The sequence below is a fragment of the Trachypithecus francoisi genome, unplaced genomic scaffold (assembly GCF_009764315.1).
Source record: "Trachypithecus francoisi isolate TF-2019V2 unplaced genomic scaffold, Tfra_2.0 Lachesis_group15, whole genome shotgun sequence".
Classification (NCBI taxonomy): domain Eukaryota; kingdom Metazoa; phylum Chordata; class Mammalia; order Primates; family Cercopithecidae; genus Trachypithecus; species Trachypithecus francoisi.
In genome coordinates this window covers 47648458-47654457 of record NW_022681460.1, presented here as the reverse complement: position 1 = coordinate 47654457, position 6000 = coordinate 47648458, and positions in this window count along the sequence as shown.

The following is a 6000-nucleotide window of genomic DNA, read 5'->3' as shown; positions in this document are numbered from 1 at the left end:
CTGAATTTATAAATACTTTCAGTAAAATATACTTTTTATATTCTAATTTATTGACATCGTGTGAATTTTCAATAGATAAATAGTTCATGCTCTGGCTGTTTTATTCTCCTCTAAAAATCTGTAAGCAAACATGTTACTCATGAGCCTACATCTGACTCTGGACGAAAGGTTTTACTTTGTCCCCCAGTGCTATGTACAGAGACCAAATCATATCCCTAAACTTAGTTTCTTTAAGATGCTACAAGCTAAACCAGAACTGGTAACAAAAATATTGTAGCAGAATTACCAGTTCATTTTTTAAAATAAAGGTGGGTGTGTGAGGCTTCTGTCACATCTCTATATTTACAGTAAAAAGTCAATTGTAGGCAGTTTGTGTTGAAAATGACAGCATTTCTATCAAGCTCTACATCAGCTGCTGCTAGCTGGAGTCAGAGTTATCATCCTTCACTGGGCTGTCTTGCTTTATGATATCAATTAGCAAACAATCTGTTTTGTTGGCACATGGTACAATTAGGATGCAAAACAGAGTTACTGTAAAGCAAAACATTTTTCAGGGAAAAGGCTGTTTTGCCCATCCATGAGGAGGGGGAAATGGTATAATTTTTCTGTCTTGCAGTCTTTCTTTAATTTGACAATGATGTCAGTTCATTGACAGAAATACATGTAATAATATTATTAGGTTGACTGTTTTTATCTTTTCCAATAATGTTAATATTTAATTTTTAAGTAATTTACAGCTTTTTTTGTTTTCACTTATTCTCAAATGTATTTATGTTAGAACCCCTACTTACACTCTAGAAAACATTACCAAAAAACCCCCCAAAACACACACACATTCCACAAAAAGCAGGAGAGAAGGTACACTAGAGGGCACTAGTAAGCTATACTTTTTATTTTTTATTTTTTTCACTTACCAAAGTAATTTGCATGTCTTTAGGGATACTTTTACCACTTAATCTGATCTACTTGAGACTATTCATTTTTCTTTCTTTGTTTCTACTTGTTTTTTTTTTTTTTTTTTTAGGAAAAAAAAAAAAAAAGCTGGGGAAGCTCATCTGCTGTTTTTCATTGACCAGGAAAGTTCCAGACCTTTAGGTTCATTATTTTGATAAGCTTTATCCCACATGGATTGTCTGAGTGGCCTTCATACCTTTATTGAAATCCCCTGATTTGGTCCTATGACATTTCTGATGCTTTTTTGAAAGAGCATTTCTACAGCTGCAAGTGATTGCTACTTAAGCCCAATTGTAAGGGTTTCGAGATGTACACAAATCACTCCTGGGTATTTTCTTAAGCCACATTTAAACCCTAGTCTCCAGAGGTGAAAGGCGAGATGTTAAGTAATCTGCCACCTGGCTCATTCTAACATGATTGGTATAGAAGATAAATTCATTTTCTGAAAAATAAACAAGAATAATTTTTTCTTAAAAGGTCAAATGAAATTTATGCTTCATGCTCAAATCTTTGGCATTTCAATTAGGTTTTAAAAGTCAGAAACAATATATGGATCTCTAAAATGTGCCTAAAGAGAACATACATTGTATTTATTAAACAAAGTAAACCAAACTTTCTCAAAATATGTTGCTCTTGCCTTCTTATTTAACAAGATTTTTTTTTTTTAATTCTAAGTTCTAAGATAGTAGGAATAAGCTTTTAGTCCCCAAATCTCTGTTGTTATTGGGGTACTTTTATTCTTTCAATTGCACACTCTTTTGAAATTTTTTTTTATTAAAATCATGAGTAAAAAGGTGAAAGAGTTAATTCACAAGTACACCTAATGTACAGAATGTAGAAAACTCATAATTGTCATTATAATATTAATTAAACTGCTTATAGTAATATTTAGTAAAATGCAATTAAACCTTGATAATAGTCCAAATCCAATCTATTGAAATCCAATATTTTACAGTAAAATGTATTTTGGGATTCCTGCTCTCGAAGACTCAACTACAAAAATACAAATATTTCTAGTGTATATCTTACGTAACGTGTTGTTTTTCTAATACCCATATGTTACTTCTGTCAATAGGTAACATATAGGAGACACCTTAAAATAGGACTAAAGAAATCCATTCTCATATTATCATCCTAAAATGCTATATTCTGAAATATTGGCCACCTAAATTCCACCTTAGCCTCCTCCCCACTATGCACAATACCAACCATTACCATTGCCTTCTTGTCTGTTGTTGAAGTTATTTTTAAGATTTAATTGGGAGAATTTTCCCAGGTTGTGGATAGGATGGGGGTAAACTTGCAGAAGACAGGGCTGAGGTCAGTGGGATGGCATTATTTTTCTCCTTTGCTATGCCAGTAGTTATTGCCAGTTTATTGGTCTGTTGTCTTTATGACCACCAGGTTAAAAAGGCATTAAAAACATGGCATCTCATATATTAGATCAGATAAGATCAAAATGAATTTGGTCAAGTTCATGCTGGCAGGCAAGTGGTGGAGTCAGACCAGGACTAAAAACCAAATTTGTTGTGGCTTCAAGTCCAAGGCTCTTTCTGTTTCACAAACCTGTTATGAAGGGGAAGTTAGAATCTCCACCCAGATGTATACTTATGATATGGTTAGTCTGCATTCCCACCCAAATCTCATCTTGAATTGTAATCTCCAAAATCCCTGTAATCTCCACATATCAAGGGAGAGACTAAGTGGGGGAAATTGATTCATAGGGGCTGTTTCCCCCATGCTGTTCTCTTGATAGTAGGTTCTCATGGGATCTGATGGTTGTGTAAGAAGCTCTTCCACCTTCATTCTCTCCCACCTTGCTTCCCCTTTGCCTTCTGCCATGATTCTAAGCTTCCTGTGGCCTCCCCAGCCATGCTGAGCTATGAGTCAATTAAACCTCTTTCCTTTATAAATTACCCTGTCTTGGGCAGTTCTTCACAGCAGTGTGAAAATGAACTAATACAACCTACAAGTGTTTATTAATTTTCTCTATGTAAGTTTTGAATAATTATGGTAATGATTTAAAATTATTAAAGAAAGTCAATTTTCATTCAGTGACTGAGATGACTAAAATTATTCTTTTTCCAGCTTTATTGAGGCATAATTGATACATAAAATTATGTATACTCAAAGTGTACAACATGATTTCATATATGTATGCCTTGTAAAATTATAATGATCAAGCTAATTAACGTTACCCATTACCTCCCATAGAATTTTTTTTCCTTTTTTTGGTATATGATGAGAATACTTACAACCTACTCTTTTAGCCCATTTCAACTATAAAATCTCATAATTAACTATAGTCACCATGCTTTTCCTTAGGTCCCCAGAACTTATAACTGCAAGTTTGTACCCTTTAATCAACATTGCCCCCATTTTATCCACCTCTTCAAATTCCTGGCAACCAATATTCTACTCTCTGTTTGAATGTATTTGATTATTTTATATTCCATATATAAGTGAGATCATGCATTATTTTTCCTTCTGTGTCTGGCTTTTTTCATTTAGCCTAATGTCCTTCAGGTTCATCCATCCATGTTGTGAAAAGCAGGACATCCTTCTTTTCTAATGCCAAAATATATTAAATTATATATATTCCATTATATATATACATACACACACATGCACACACGGAACACATATATATTTATAAAACACGATTTCTTTATCCACCCATCAATGAATATTTGTTTCCTTTATTTCTTCTAAAAAAAAAAAAATAACAGGATACATATGCAGAATATGCAGGTTTGTTACATACATATACATGTGCCATGGTGGTTTGCTGCACTTATTGACATGTACTCTAAGTTCCCTCCCCTCATCCCCCAACCCTCACCTCCCAACAGGCCCTGGGATGTGTTATTCCCCTTCTGTGTCCTTGTGTTCTCAATGTTCAACTCTCACCTATGAGTGAGAACATGTGGTGTTTGGTTTTCTGTTCTTGTGTTAGTTTGTTGAGAATGATGGCTTCCGGTTTCATCCATGTCCCAGGAAAAGACATGATGGCATTCCTTTTTATGGCTGCAAAGTATTCCATGGTGTATATGTGTCACATTTTCTTTATCCTGTCTATCATTGATGGGCATTCGGGTTGGTTCCATGTCTTTGCTATTGTAAATAGTGCTGCAATAAACATACGTGTAGATGTGTCTTTATAGTAGAATGATTTATATTCCTTTGGGTATATACCCAGTAATGGGGTTGCTGGGTCAAATGGTATTTCTGGTTCTAGATCCTTAAGGAAATACCATTCTGTCTTCCATAATGGCTAAACTAATTTATATTCTCACCAACAGTGTAAAAGCATTCCTATTTTTCCACAGCCTCACCAGCATCTATTGTTTCTTGACTTTTTAATAATCATCATTCTAAGATGAGATGATATCTCATTATGGTTTTGATTTGCATTTCTCTGATGATCAATGATGTTGAGCTTTTTTTCATATGTTTTTGGCCATGTAAATGTCTTCTTTTGAGAAGTGTCTGTTCATATATTTTGCCTATGTTTTGATAAGGTTGTCATTTCTTTTTTCTTGTAAATATGTTTAAGATCCTTGTAAATTCTGGATATTAGACCTTTGTCAGGTGGGTAGATTGCAAAAATGTTCTTCTACTCTGTCGGTTGCCTGTTCACTCTGATGATTATTTCTTTTACTGTGAAGAAGCTCTTTAGTTTAGTTAAATCCCACTTGTCAATTTTGGCTTTTGTTGCAATTGCTTTTGGTGTTTTTGTCATGAAGTCTTTGCCCATCCCTATGTCCTGAATGGTATTGCCTAGGTTTTTTTTCTAGGATTTTTATGATTTTCAGTTTTACATTTAAGTATTTAATCCATCTTGAGTTAATTTTCATATAAGGTGTAAGGAAGGGGTCCAGTTTCAGTTTTCTGCATATGGCTAGTCAGTTTTCCTAGCACCATTTACTGAATAGGAGATCATTTCCCCATTGCTTGTTTTTGTCAGGTTTGTCAAAGATCAGATGGTTGTAGATGTGTTGTGTTATTTCTGAGGTCTCTATTCTGCTCCATTGGTCAATATGTCTGTCTTGGTACCAGTACTATGCTGTTTTGGTTACTGTAGCCTTGTAGTACAGTTTGAAGTCAGGTAGTGTGATGCCTCCAGCTTTTTTCTTTTCCATCAATGAACATTTATATTGTTTCAATATCTTCGCTGTTGTGAGTAAATCTGCAATGGATATGGGAAAATAGATATCTCTTTCATACATGGATCTCATTTCCTTTGGATATATACCCAGAAGTGGGATTGTTGGATTATATAGTATTTTTAGTTTTAAATTTTTGAAGAACCTCCATAATGTTTTTAATAATACCTATACTGACTTACATTCCCATCAGTGGTGTGTGAGAGTCCCTTCTCTTGCACATTCTTACTAATACTTGTTTTTCTTTTTTTTTTTTTTTTTTTTTTTTTTTCAGACGGAGTCTGGCTCTGTCTCCCAGGCTGGAGTGCAGTGGCCGGATCTCAGCTCACTGCAAGCTCCACCTCCCGGGTTTACGCCATTCTCCTGCCTCAGCCTCCTACGTAGCTGGGACTACAGGCGCCCGCCACCTCGCCCGGCTAGTTTTTGTATTTTTAGTAGAGATGGGGTTTCACCGTGTTAGCCAGGATGGTCTCGATCTCCTGACCTTGTGATCCGCCCGTCTCGGCCTCCCAAAGTGCTGGGATTACAGGCTCTTTTTTTTTTTTTTTTTTTGTCTTTTTGATAAAAGCCATCCTAACAGCAAATATTCCGTTATGGTTTTGATGTGTATTTCCCTGATGATTAGTGATATTGAACACCTTTTCATATACCCACCGAGCATCCCTTTTTTGGAAATTACTTTCAAATAAAATGTATAAAGAAGCTTTTAACATCTTCTGAGTAAGATAATACCTAGCTTTTAAATATGCATCTTTGGAATATTCCCCATTTTCTAGTATGCTTTTTAAAAGTGAAACCAAATAGAGTTGAAGTTTACATTAGCAAATGTAAACAAAACATCTTAATTACTAGAAGTATTTGATGTCCTGAGATGTTTTGT